General features: G+C 54.2%; 1 protein-coding gene and 1 long non-coding RNA gene across 11 annotated transcripts in view; one reads left to right on the plus strand and one right to left on the minus strand.

Annotated features, from left to right (window-relative positions):
• Window positions 1–8,118: 8,118 nt before the first annotated feature.
• Window positions 8,119–13,561, minus strand: part of PPCDC (phosphopantothenoylcysteine decarboxylase) — a 66,961-nt gene continuing 61,518 nt past the window's right edge. For 8 of the 10 annotated variants that reach the window (XR_012502816.1, XR_012502815.1, XR_012502813.1 and 5 more), the window contains one exon: window positions 8,119–12,727. The gene's annotated coding sequence lies outside the window, so the exon portion shown is untranslated. The remainder of the gene's footprint in view (window positions 12,728–13,561) is intronic. The other 2 variants (XR_012502808.1, XR_012502805.1) reach the window with 2 other exon arrangements.
• LOC123616909 (uncharacterized) overlaps window positions 12,611–13,561 on the plus strand; it is a 36,566-nt gene continuing 35,615 nt past the window's right edge. The window contains exon 1 of the long non-coding RNA XR_012502819.1: window positions 12,611–12,743. This is a non-coding gene — a long non-coding RNA (uncharacterized LOC123616909). The remainder of the gene's footprint in view (window positions 12,744–13,561) is intronic.

Consider the following 13,561-nt stretch of genomic DNA (forward strand, 5'->3'; position numbering starts at 1 on the left):
TCAGAAAATCAGAACAATTATCATATTATTAAACCAGTAGTACCGCCAATGGCCTCTCATACCCATAATTGAGTTCTCAGAGCATCCTGGGAGAAAGGAGAATGAGGACAAGCACTCACCTACAGGAGATGTTTAGCTTCACAGTTTTCTCTCTTGATTGTCTGGTCGGGGTCCTGGGCCCCTGAGGGGTGTGGAGGAGCAGGGTCAGGGGCTGCAGGTCAAGCAAAAAGTCAGTCTGGGATGCAAATGGAACCACAGCCTGCAGAGTGGACAGGACTTAAGTGGGCAGGAGGGAGCAGAGAGGGGATGCTTGGTGGGGGAACAGCTGAAACAAAGGCCTGGAGACCAGAGAGAGGGCAGAGAGTGGTCAGGAGCCACGGGAGCCACTGGGGCTAGAGCTAGGGTGGGCTGAGACACCTAGGCCGTTGTGAGTGCTGAGACAGGCCCGAGGTGGCCAAAGACTCCCCTAGCTCCAGGGTGCTGAGAATTACTGTGCCGGAAAGGTGGGCTGTGAAGAGAGGAGTCTGCGGGAGGGAAGAAGGCGCTGGGTATTTCCTTTCTGATTGTATCAAAGTGGCCGCACTCACTCCTCTGCCCTCTGTCTGGAGGTCAATCTCGTCCCCCATCTGTGAGGCCTCTATCATCACAAAGCACAAATCCATCTCTCTGGGATTTCAGGCCCCCTTGGGAGGCCACAGAGGCCTGTTCTTAGGCCAAGGTCCAGAAAGAGTCAGAGCTGGCATGAGCCCCAGACCCTTCCAGGATGACCCAGCTCAGTGATGTCACCATTGTCCTCACAAGCTATCTCTGGGGCCCCCAGCCCATGTCTGCCTGGGCTGCAGCAGGCCTGGAGGCCCCAGGATGAGGGGTGGGCCTCCCAACCCCTCCAGTACCCGCTCAGAGCAAAGCACCCTGCCCCCAGTTCTCAGTGAACCTTTCCAATAAGCATGGTCTCAGAACACAAATCTTTTCATGGAGAGAAAGCCAGGGCCAGGGCCTAGGTGTGGAGGAGACCAGGACGCATTGCAAGGCAGCTGGTCAGTGCTAGTGAATCAACAATTCCTGAACGAACACAGCCTGTGCTGGACCTGGGCTGTGGCCTCCCTCCTCACCCTCTGTGGGCAGCCCCCTCCCCTTTTGCAGTCCCTACCTCCTGTCAACCAGGCCATCTGTAGCTCACTTGGTTCCAGTTAGTTCGGTAATTAGCACCTCATCATGCCTGTCTGCCTTTGAACAGCTCCCCTGGGAAGGGGTTTGAGGCGGTCTCCATGACCTCAGGGCCCAGGGCTGGGGCAAGTTCAGGCAGGCCAAGGGGCCAGGCTGCAAGGCCCTGTCAGTCTCTCTGCACCCACAGGTGCCCCCCAGCTTTCGTTGAAGCGGGTTTCCCAGCGCACGGCAATGGAGCTGACAGAAGAATCCCTCTGGGATTGGAGTAGGGAGCTGGGAGGCAGAGGAGCCCCTTCCAAGACAAGGCTTCTCTCAGTAATCCCTGGGACCCTGGATCAGCACCCACAAACCTCCTCACCAGCTCTACTTATTCAAGGACCCCAGGCTGGCTGCGATCTCAGGGAGGTGGGTGGGGGAAGGGTAAGAGGACAGTCAAGTCCTCAAGGTCCCCTTGGGAAGGAAGCAAAGCCATTTGGGGTCAGATTAGGGAGCTGAGGGTAGGATGGGGGTGGGCTGTGGCTGGTGAGGTCAGAGAAGGCTTCCTGCAAGAGACAAAAGGAGGTGCGCGAGGTCTGAGAGGTTGTCAGAGTGTCTGGGGCCACAGCACAGTGGAGTGGCTCTGGGGTCAGGGACAGGCCAAGATGTCCCCTGACTGAGCTCAGTTTCTGCATCTTTAACATAGAGACAGTCATAGTAACTGCCTCCAGGTTCTAGAGAGAGTTTCGAAGGGCGGGGTGTAGGGCTGAGCAACAGTGCTATGGGGCTGGGAGGCAGGTGGCAGGGACACCCTGACCACAGGGCAGGAGGTGAGCACCACAGGAAGCCAGCTGTTGCCTCCCTCCACCAGACTCAGAGCAGCTCTGGCCCAGGGAGAGAGGCCTTGACTGGGGTGGGGGTCTCACGGAGGTACTGCTCAGGCTTGGAGTGGGGAGTGAGGGAGTGCACGTCAGGCCTGGGCAACCAACCAGTGTGAGTGGCGCAGAGGACCCAGACAGGCAGGAAGTCAGCCTCACCCCAAGTCAAAGCCCGCAGACCAGGGCGACCTGGGGCTGACACTGGGCTGTGGTCAGCCTTGAGACTCGCACCCCAGCAACAGTAAAGGCAAATACACACAGCTGGGGAGGACACAACGTGGGGAGGATTTTTGGCTCAGGGGTGGGGGGTCTGCCCCTGCGGAGAGTCTCCAGTTTAGTCCAGAAAAGCCCTGCACTTTGAAACTCCTGCCTCACTGTTCTGGTGCCAAACCCCTCTAGCAGTGCCTCCTTCCTTGTAAGCATTGCCATCTTAAGGATAATCTGGTGAAAAAAAGCCATCAGCCGCTTAACCCAGTCCCGCATCCCAACTTACCACTCATGGCTATGGGACCTCAGGCAAGGCTGTTCACCTCTCTGAGCTCCAGGGCCTTTGACTATGGGATGATGATCCTGCCCCACGTTAGTGGTGAGGCTCAAGCGCCCAGTGGCCTCACTTGATGGGGCCTAGACGCCAGTAAGCCCTCGGGGAACCTGTATTCCTCCTCCTTCCTCAGGCCAGTTCCTGAGAAGGCCTTGGGACCCTGAGAAAGTGTGGGGTCAAAGTCTGCTTTCCCCTCTCTGGAAAGGAGAAGTTCTGTGAGTCATGATGGGAAGGCCAGAAAGCCAAAATCACCTCCCCAGTCCCTCCTCTCGCCAAAGGCTCAGTGCTGGAAGGGAGAGGGCAGCCAAGTCCTTCCAATAAAAATCTCCTGCTTTCAAGTGTCCAGCTCCCAGCCCATTTCAACCCAATCCTGGCTCCCAGTTCCAGTCTAGCCCCGTTCCCATCCCAGCTCTAAGACAACCACCAGGAAACACACCAGGACAATCCTCATAGGGACAAAAGGCATTAAGATGGGTTTGCTCAATTAAGGGGAAGGGACTCGGAAACCCCTGTGGCTCCTGTGTCCGGTGTGCCATCAGAGGGACCCCCGCTGCCCCTGGCATGGTTTTTGCCCACAATGATCTTCTGAGTGGCGCCCTCCAGAAGTCCACAGGGGCTTCTTGTGACCGAACGGTGGGTGCTGACAGCGGAGGGTGGAGGGTAGCTGCGTCAGGCTCTGGTCAGTCGGAGCCCTGCCTGTGACCATGGCCCCTGTTCATCCCCAGAAGGGGCAGCATGAAGCCTTGAGGGCAAAGGCATTTTGGAGCAACTGTGGAGGCCACTGCTTGGCCAGGCTGTGGGAGGCAGCAGGGGATGCTGGTGAACCGAAGAAGTGGATCTGGCTTGGATGTGAAAGGCCTGCACAGCTCCCCGCGGCCCATCTAACCGCAGCCTGTGTCTTCCCTCCATAAACAGCCTTCTTTATTTCTCAGCCAGGATCTGCCCAGAACCAAGGCCACCTCTCATCCACTCCTGCAACCCCTCCTGTCCTAAGCACCCCTATGGACTTTGAGGGGCTCCCTGACTGGCTGACTCTGTGACTCTGGGTCAGTGCCGGTAGAGTGCTAACTGCTCCCGAGGGCTATGGCTGGGAGCCAGTCCCTGGGGAGCCAGGACTGTCACTGTGACCTGACACACTTCTACCAGGATGCTGGGCTCCCCACACAGTGACAAGTTGAGACAGGCCTCACGGAGCAGAACGAGGGCCCTCCCTAAGCTTGAAAATGTGCTCCCGGGGGAGGGGGACTGGAGGGCAGGGGCCCATACTCTGGGCTGGAAGCACAGGAGAAGATGGGTGCCGGGTTCTCACTCAAATCCTGCCTCTGCTGCTTCTTAGCTGTGTTGCCTTAGGCAGATCACTTCACCTCCCTGACACATAGCTTACATGGGTATAAACTCAGGATAATTGTCACCTACCTCCTGGGACAATCAGGCAGACTCAGTGAAGTTGTGATTGTGAGGAACCAGCTGAGCTGGGGCTTGGCAACGCTCAGTGCTTCCTGGAGGAGGTGAACCTGAGGGGTGGGCAGGACGTAGCTGGGCTGTGCAGTGGGGCGTGCACATGCATGTAGGGGATTGTCTGGCCTGGGACAACCAAGAGCACCCCCTCCCCCAGCACCAGCCTGCTGGGGCATCCACTGCCCCTTCTCAGCCCTCACTCAGCCTGAAGCCGTCCCTCCCCTCCCCATTTCCTGTCCAATCTCCTGCCCACCCTGCTGCCTGTGGACTCTGTCCAGGAGTGTTGACTCTTCCTGTAACAAGGATAATAGCGGTCCAGAGCATCATACTTCGTGAAGCTTAGTGGACTGTTGTGGACAACAGCCTCCTGAGCTATGGGTTAGTAGCCTGCTGTGCAGAGGCCGAGGCTGAGGTGAAGTGACTCGCTCAGGGTCTCACTGCCAGGGAGCAGCAGATCCAGGAGTCAAGCAAGCACAGAAGTCCTCACTCCCAGCCCTGTGTTCCTGCCAGGACGCCCCAAACAGAGCCCTTCCGGCCAGGCCGGACTCCCAGGAGCTTAGAAGACCAGGAGGAGAAGGATGTGACCCCGCAGGAGGACACGCACCTACAGACAGACACACCTTTGAGCGTGGCTTTTCATTCATTCTTTTCTTCCTTCCTCATTTGCTCATTGGTTCTTTTTCAGTGTCCTGCACTCCACCAGGCCTCATACCATGGTGCGCATGACCTCTGTGTGTCACCTAAGGCAAGAGGGACCTAAAATGGCCCCAGCCTCTCTTTCCTGGCCCAGAATAAGGAGGTTCCGGGGCAGGGTGTGTGCTGGGGTTGGGATGTTCAATCACCCACTGCCTCCCACTCTGATTTTGCTCCCCTACCTCCCCCGCAAACCTCCCCCCATCCTCAGCCCTGTCCCTGGCACCCACTGCTCTGGACTTTAAGCTGAATTTGGCCACCAAACCGGCAAAGGCAAGTTTGCTACCTGGCTGCACCCCAGTCTGGCTTGGTGACCTCAGACTAGTCACTCACTGGACATGTGGCCCATTTTCTCATCTCTGACATGGGGCTCTTACGCCTTTCTTACTTTCTTATTGTGGAAGGGAACGAAAAGCGCTGGCACAGCCCTCGCCGGCCCAGCCTCTCCCTTGCGAACCCTGGGATGCCATCACCCCACCCTACCCAGCTGGAAGACCTGTACCATCCAGACAGGGGCTGGGTCCCAGCTACTCCTGGCCTTTCAGGTTCTTCATCTGTAATTTAGGAAGAAAAATACTTAAAATACTTAAAGGTATGCTGTGAGACTATCAGGGGGAGGGTATATGGCTCAGTGGTAGAGCACATGCTTAGCATGCACAAGGTCCTGGGTTCAATCCCCAGTACCTCCGTATAAATAAATAAATAAACCTAATCCCCCCACCAAAAAAGAAAAAAGAAAAGAAAAGAAAATCAGTGTATCTGGTGTACAGATCCCTGTAAACAATAGGAACAAACGGATAAATAAATGAACAAACCCTTGAGTCTGCTCTGGCTTCTTCAAAACCAAACCAAACCAAACCAAACCCTGATTAGCAAACTCAGATGGTCTACTGCTTACAGCCTATCACCTGGACCCCCACCATGGGCCCCGTCTCCATGTTTTTGCAGTCCCATAGCCTGGACACACTTGCAGAGGCAGGCTGCCCAGAGGAGGCTGGCCTAGAGCGGCCCCAGAAAGAGGCAGGAGGCCGAGTCAGGATGAAGCCCAGAGAGGCCCAATGGGGCTTCCTCTGCCTTAGGATGGTCTAGAGCAGCAGCCCAGCGCCTGCACTGCGTGTGGGAGCCAAGCGGCTGCTGCCTGAGGGGGCTCAAGTCTTCATCGTTAGGCAGAGGCTCCACACAGGGCTGCTGGCGGCCCACGTGGCCTGGGAAGAGGCACCACTCCGGGCAGACAGAGCCTTGCGCCAAAGCCCTGGCCTGGGAGCCGAGCACGTGCTGGGTTTCAGGAGCTAGATGCCATTTTGGCTGGACACCCTTGTGCACTGTCCAACCTGCAACTGGTGGGAGCCCAGGGACCCCCCATAACTCTGAGGCTGGCAGGGTGGCTTATGTTTCTCCTGGCAGACTTCCCACCCAGCAGCTCGCCCTGTGCCTGTGGCCTCCAGGCCCCCTCCTCCCCAAGCTGGACCCCTGCCCCCACCCCCACTGCAGCCCCTTGGCCCCTCAGCACTGACCGGTACAAGCAGCACTGATGTTAGGCTTTGACCAAAAGTCAGGATGATGGAGAAGAACGACATCTCAGCTAAGCAGGGCAGACAAGGAAATGGTAGCCCTCTTGTTTGAAAACCCATCAGCTGTTTCCTGTCCTGCCACACCCGACTCAGGTCACAGCTTGCTGATATCTCCTAGGGCTCCCCCCACGCCCATCGGAAATGCTTGTTCTCCCATCCTCATTCGCAGCAATTTAGCCCTCCACCCCCACCCCCACCCCAGCAAACCAGCTGTGTCTCTGCATTTCTGAGCCCGCCCAGGCAGCTTGCTAAACTAAGGGCACCCATCAACCCAGGCCTCACAACCTTCAGCTGCAGTTTCTCTTTTAACCAGCTGCACCTGCTCTCAGACAGTGCTTTCTTGCCCACCCACGTAGAGAAATGGACCAAGAAAAAAAAAAGAAAGAAATGGACCAAGAATGATAGATTATTCTCCTAGGATTTTTTTTTCTTCCTCCTCATGAGTTTGGTCACTTTCCCACCGCATCATTTTTAATCTTGTTAGAGCCAATTTCAGACATGTTTTAGATTGTGAGCACGTGGTCCAGATTTATCATAAACTTGTTAGCAAAGGCACCAGTCAAGGAAAACAAAACACAATAATTTCTTCCAGTATCCTGGGAGAAGCCGTGTAATGAGGTGATTTGGAACACAAACACTAAACCCAGGCTGCCTGGTTTCAATCCAAGTTTTGCCCCTTTCTAGCCATATGACCTCGAGCAAGTTGATCTAACCTGTCCGTGCTTCGGTTTCCTCACCCGTGAACAATGGATAATAATAGTATGTACCTCATATGGTAGCTGTTGTGCCTGAAATCGGATTGAATTCAAATTAAATGAATTAATATATGTAAGCTACTAGCACAGTGCCTGGCACACAATAAACATATTAAGAGTGTTAGCTGTTATTATTTTGAGCAAGTTTATACAGGAGAAGAAAAAGGAATGTTAGACAAGGTTGTTTAACTATGTACAAGCCTGGTTAGCTTTACAGGGCTGTAAAGCTGTCACATTCATATCAGCTGCATGGGTTAAAGCTGGGTCATCAACCAGGACCAGCCCTCCAAATTACCAGGTGTGGGCTGTTAATCAGAAACGCCAGCTGCAGAAGTTGTACGGTTTTGTGTGTGTGAGTCTGGGATATTTTTCTTTCCCAGACTCCAGCTTGTATCTCTGAATGATTGTCAGGAACATCTTTTAATCAAGCAGAGCCTGCTGAATGGAGGTGGCAGAGAGGAAGAGAGAGCTGGGAGCCTGTTCCATCACTGCCATGTGGTGCTGGCAGGGCTGGTAGAGGGTTCTGCTGGCACTACGAGATGGCCAGGAGGTGCTGTGCAGTGAGGCCTGGGACTGGGCAGCTGACAGGCTCATCTGTGGTGCTGGCTTTGGAAACAGCTCTCAGGGGCCAGCTATGGTTTCTGGCCACAGGCCACACTGTCTTCTGAACCCTGCCTGCCTGGAGTTCCTTCCCTGAGTTCCCAAAGCCCTGGCAGGCCCCAGAACCCTTTGTCCAGCCTTATGCTAGCTTGAGTGTCCTGTGGAGGAGGGGAGGGTGGACTGCAACCCAGCCAGGCTGAGCTGGGAGCCAAGAGGGGCTTGGCAGCTTCCTGAGGACTGGCACAGTGCCTCTGCCGTCTCCCACCGACCCTCCATCCAACCCCATGCTCCAACTCGAGCTGCTCAGGACCTGACACAGAGCTTCTAGTTAATAAAGCTGTGTTGATGTTACTTGGTAAAAAGTAAACCCAAAGGCACGAGGTCACCTGACATTTAGTACTTCTATCCAATAGAAATATAATACCGGCCACATGTGTTTTTAAAGTTTTTTCTAGTGAACACAAAAAAAGGAAAAAGAAAACAGGTGAAAGTAATTTTAATATAGTTCATTTAACCCAATTTAGCCACAATATTATTTCACATGTAATCAATATATGATTTTATTGACATACTTTACATTCTTTTAGTTTGTCGACTGAAATAAATGTGCAGCCTAAAAGTTGAGAGTTATGTTTTATTTGGCGGGAGGACTTGAGCCGGGATGACAGCCTCTCAGATCGCTCGGAGGGACTGCTCTGAAGAGGTAGGGAAGGAGCTAGGATATATAGGAGCTTTACAACAAAGACCAGGTAGTTGGAACAATAAAAGATTACTTGTTATCTAAAGAAAACCAGGCATCTCAAGTTAAAGAATTTAGTGCTTTTCTATGTACGGGAGGAAGCAAACATTTGGGCTCATTGAATTCATTCCTTTGACAAGCATCTAGCTATCTAGGGCCAGTATCTTGTCCTTTCTTGTTCTGAGTTCCCTCAGAGTGCACCATGGTGAGTGGCTGCAGAGGCCGGGCTGCAGGCTTGTCTTCACTGGGGGGTGGCAGCAGCCACTGATGACTTGATGGTTTCAGCATTCTTTGTTTACTGATATGGTTTGCAGTGTTTTTTGTTCACAAGTTCAAGTTAAGTCTTTGAAATCCTGTGTGTATTTTACACTTCTCACACATATCAATGCCAAGTAGCCACTGCACGGGAGGAAAAATCTTTTCCTCTACCCTCCTAGGTTCAGTTGTAGAGGCCAGAGAATTAAACTGACAAAGGACAGATTAACAGGAGAAAAAAAGTGTATTTCCTATGCATATGGTAGCCAACAAAGGAAGTACCTGGCTCGTTAAATGATTCAAGTTAAAGGTTTATAAACCTAACCTAGTAGGGAAAAGGGAGGGGGAATAGTGGCTTCTATGGAAAAAAAAAAAAACATTTCTTTAGGAATTAATAAATGGGATTTTAGGAGAATCGACAGAAAATAAGAAAGTTTGTGATAATATTTGTCTATACTGGTATGAATGCTCTCTTATCTTCTTCAAGGCCATGAAACTTCCCTGTAGAGGGGATTTATGGTAGCCTCATTTCCCAGAAGTTGCTGCTTTTCCTCAGATAAGGGAAGCTCCCAGAAGGCTTTTTTCTGCATCTGTTGAATCTCAAATATCTTCAGCTTAAAATAATCTTCATGCCGACTCTGGGGTTCCAGTGGGTCCCCACACTACATTTCAAGTACTCAACAGCCACACGTGGCTCATGGGTACCTTATTGGACAGCGCGGGTGCAGAATCGCCAAATAGTGGAGTGCCAGGACTGGGCAGCTCCTGGAGATCCGGCAAGCATCCCTTCTGCTGCCTCCCTATCCAGCTCCGGCCCACACTCCGCTGAGCCTCTCCCAGGAGCTCTGCCTCTGCACACAGCCTGTTGCTCGATCAGGCTCCGAGGTGCAAGCAGTTGATATTGAGCGGCAATCTCCGTCTTCGTTATGCAACCCGATGCCTTTTCCAAAGCGCTGATACACACCCGCTGTGAGAGTAGTGGGCAGGTCTTCTTTTACTCAGAGGGTCGGTGTCCTGCAGCAAGTCGGGAGAGGAAGGTGCTAGGATCCTACAAAGTCATCCTTGCTCTGCGCCCCTGAGTTTTCACCCAGGCCCCTCGGAGGGGAGGGTCTGAGTTCTGAAACACTCAGCTTTGCGACCACCCACTACACTGCTAAAGTAGAAAGCCCGGCTCCGAGTCACAGCCATCTGGGGGCGGCCCCTCGCCCTGGGCTCAGGGCGCATCTCTCCTCCCCGAGCTGGGAGGCACAAGACTCTAACGCAGCCTCCTGGTTTCACAGGTGGGGAAACTGAGGTGCAGTTCCTGTGCGGCCACGGCGGTGCCCCTATCTTCTAGCTGAACCCGGTTTCAACGAAGTCCCAGGGGCCTCCGGGGAAAACTTGGAAGCCTTCCTGCCCTGGCGGGCTAGGGGAAGGAAGCGCCTGGCCGGCCCTCTGCTCCTCGGACACAGGCGGCGGGCGGGCGAGCGATGGCCTCGGGGACCCGGCCGCTGGGGCGGGAAGCTCCCGGGAACCGTGATGTAACTTGGCGCCGGACTTGCAGAAGAAGCCCCAAGCGCCGCCGGCGCTTGTTTACCCGAGAGGCGAGTTTACCCGGGGTGGAGTCACGGCCGCCTGGGCCCCGCCCCCTGCGCTCCCCGCCCCGCGGAGCCCACGCCCCTCACTGCAGGAGCGCTACTCCGTCCTCCCTCGGTTTCCAAGGGTCCAGAGCCCCTGGGCAAAGCTCCAGGTGTTGGTCTTGTTTCACCCTTAGACCTTCTAAGACCCGGAGTAGTGGCTGTGCCAAGCGGTAACTCTGAAAGGGCCTGAGCCCCCAAAGCAACTCAAAATAACCTTGAAACGAAGTATAAAGCCGGAGCCCGCTATGCGCACGCAGTTTCAAGAGCAGGGCCCTGCTATCTGAACATCCTAGCGTCTTCACTGCAGTGGTGGCAAGTCCCTGCATCTCTGTGTCAGTTTCCTCATCTGTACGATGGGGAGCAGGCTTCTAAATGATGCATTGCCATGACAGTCTCTGATTCTAGGCATTGTGGGGAACACTTCTTTGGGCCTTCCGAAAGTCTGCCTGGGGGAGGGGAGGGCTCCAACATTTCCCAGGGGCCCTTCCTAATTTTGCTGCCATGGAGATAGAGTTTGCTCTTGATTGGGAAAAGTTAACACCCTGGAGGGCTGAAGGGCAGAATTGCCTAGGAGCTGGGACTCAAGGTGGCCTCCAACCTCTTGTAGTGCATCCCCTCCCAGCTCCATACCCAGGCCTGGCTCTCTGGGGCTAGTGGAGGAGGACAGGAGTGCCTGTGCTCCCAGCACCCACCCCAGCTGAGCTCTCAGGCCAACCTCAGGCCTCCTGCCCCTAGGGAAGAGGCAGAAGTAGAGACAGTGTGTGGCTGGCTGACAATGGGTTTGGATGGAGCCCAAGATTGGAGCAATGCTGATGCCAACAAGAACCCCAGCAGCTGTGACCTGTGCCCACTGCCAAAGTTTTCCCGCCCAGACTCAGTTCCCTGGTGAGGCAGGCAAACTGAATCCGGATGAGGGAGCTGAGGCTCAGACAGAGCAGGGTAGCCCTCAGGTCACCCAGTAAGTTGGTGACAAAGCTGCAACTAGGACACAGACCCCTGCTTAACTCCCACTCCTGAAAGGGACCCAGACACCTCTGGCTCCTACTCCTGAGAGGACAAGAGCCCTCTTGTGTGAGCAGGAGCAGTCCAGGAGGGCTTCCTGCACTGAGGCCAGGTTGGAGATTCATAAGGCAGGAGGGTGCAGATTTGAGGAGAGTGTGAGGGGGGAAGGGCTTCCTGAGCTGGGAGGTAAGAAGAGAGAGGAGGTTCCCTTGGGGAGAAAGCAGCCTGTGGGAGCTGTAAAAAGTGAGTTTGGGAGGTCTGGCCAGAGAAGAGGGTCTAGGGGTCAGTAGGGACTAGCAACTAACTCATCCAGGCCAGTGAGGGTCCAGGGCAGTTCTCGAGTAGGGGAGCAGCAGACCAGATGCAGGATCTGAGACTGTCGGAGTTGGGGGCGAGCTTTCCCATCCTGCCTCCACTTCAGGTTCTCCCATTCCCCAGCCCTTGGGCGTGCCCTCTTCCCTCTGTGGGCCTCAGTTTCCTCATCTGTAAAATGGGGGTCAGCTCCCTGTTCTGCTCATGGCTGAGAAGGTGCTTTGTGACTGGGCTTTACATACTTGAGGGTGTGAGGGGCTCTTATACAAATGTGATGAAGCAAATGGGGTTGAGGATTTGGGGGGGACTCTTTGAGGGGTTTCTCCCTCTCCTGGATTCCGTGGCTCCAGAGGGAGAGTCTCCATACACTTGTTCCCCTGAACCCTGCCAGCATGTCTGGGAGGCCCCTGGGCTTAGCAAATATTTGTGTCTCTGATCTAGTCAGTGGTTGCTGGAACATTCTGTCCTGCTGCCCATTTGCCCGGGCCTCTGCCTCAGGCTGTGAGGATCCTGGAAGATGAGAAAAGTGTCGGGTTGGGATTTCTGAGTCCTTCCCCCAGCTTCCCTTTTGCCTACCCCTCCTGAGCCCCCTCATCCCAGTTTATTCCTGCAGTTCAGAACTCTGTGCTAGGCACTGCATGGGACAGGGGACATGTGGCTCTAAAGAGCCTCTCCTAAGAGCCAGAACCTTGGGCCCCAATGTGAGCTCAGCAGTTGTCCTCCTGTGTGGTCTTAAGTGAGTCCATTACCTCTCTGAGCTTGTTTCTTCATCCCTGAAACCGTGGTGAAATGGTCTGGGTCAGTGCTGTTTTCTTCCCGAGTCTTCCATCCAGGGCTCTGCACTGTCCCCCTAGAAGTTTAGGCTGGCCTGCTTTAGTCAATAAAATAACAAGAGTAAGAAGTTTTCAGCATTATTGAGTGCTCTGTGCAATGGTGTGCTGGTCAATGTTTAACAACCAGGTCGAAAACAATGTCCAATTTTGCAGCACTTGCCTGCTTTCTGTGTTGTTAATGTTATCACCACGGCCCTTTCAAGCTTCTCACATGACATCACCCAACGTGGAGTTGGGAGCCAGGGAGAGCTGGCTCCAGCACAGCACTGCATACAGGATTGGCTATGCAATCTGCCAGGCCCAGTGCAGAGTGAAATCTCAGGACGCCCTGCACAGGGGGAAAGGTAACGCTTTTTCCTTCTTTCTGCAATTTCTCTTTCAACCCCTCATAATGCTCTTTTTATTTATTTAATGTCACATTCCTTCCAGCATGGGAATACTCACGGGGCAAGTGCAGACCCTCACAGGCAGGCACTGGGGTAGGGAAGCCCCAAGACTTGGCATGCACATTTGGAGTCCACCAACTACCAGTGGCCCCTCCTGTCAGCCACCAGACAGATGCTCCAGGAAGCTGAGTCAGGCATCTTCCCTTCCCACTCATGTCCCAACCTGCAAGCCAGGTTATGCTAGGCACCCGGATGGGAGTGGGAGAAAGGCTTGCCCTGTCCAAGTCATCCCACTGAACACACCATATTGTGCTGGTCCAAAGAAAGACGGCCAGTGGTTGCAGGGAGGAGGAGGAGGCGAGATGAGACCGGTGTATCAGAGGATGAAAACTCATTCCAGGGAGGCAGGGAGGTAGCAGGAGGTAGGACCATCCCGTGAGCAGGAGGCCCCAGGCCTCAGGCACTGGCTCCCTCACCCCACTGGACTTCACTTACAAGACCCAAATTCAAAGATAAAATTACAAAGAATTTCAAGATGCTGATTAATCCCAGTGCATTAAACCAAGCTCGGTGCCCTTCTGAGTGCAGGGCCCTGTGGGCTGCCTGGTCTCAGACCCATGAAGCCAGCTCTGACTGTATGTGTCCTCCAAGCGAGGGATGAATGGCCCCACAAGTTCCTTCCCGAGCTCTTCAGTCTTCAAGTCTGAGAAACCTGGGGGTCCTGGGCCGAGGAAAGGCCAAGGAGACTCCCAAGCCCTCCCTCCTCAGAGAGAAAT

This window comes from Camelus bactrianus, chromosome 27 (assembly GCF_048773025.1).
Source record: "Camelus bactrianus isolate YW-2024 breed Bactrian camel chromosome 27, ASM4877302v1, whole genome shotgun sequence".
Taxonomy (NCBI): Eukaryota; Metazoa; Chordata; class Mammalia; order Artiodactyla; family Camelidae; genus Camelus; species Camelus bactrianus.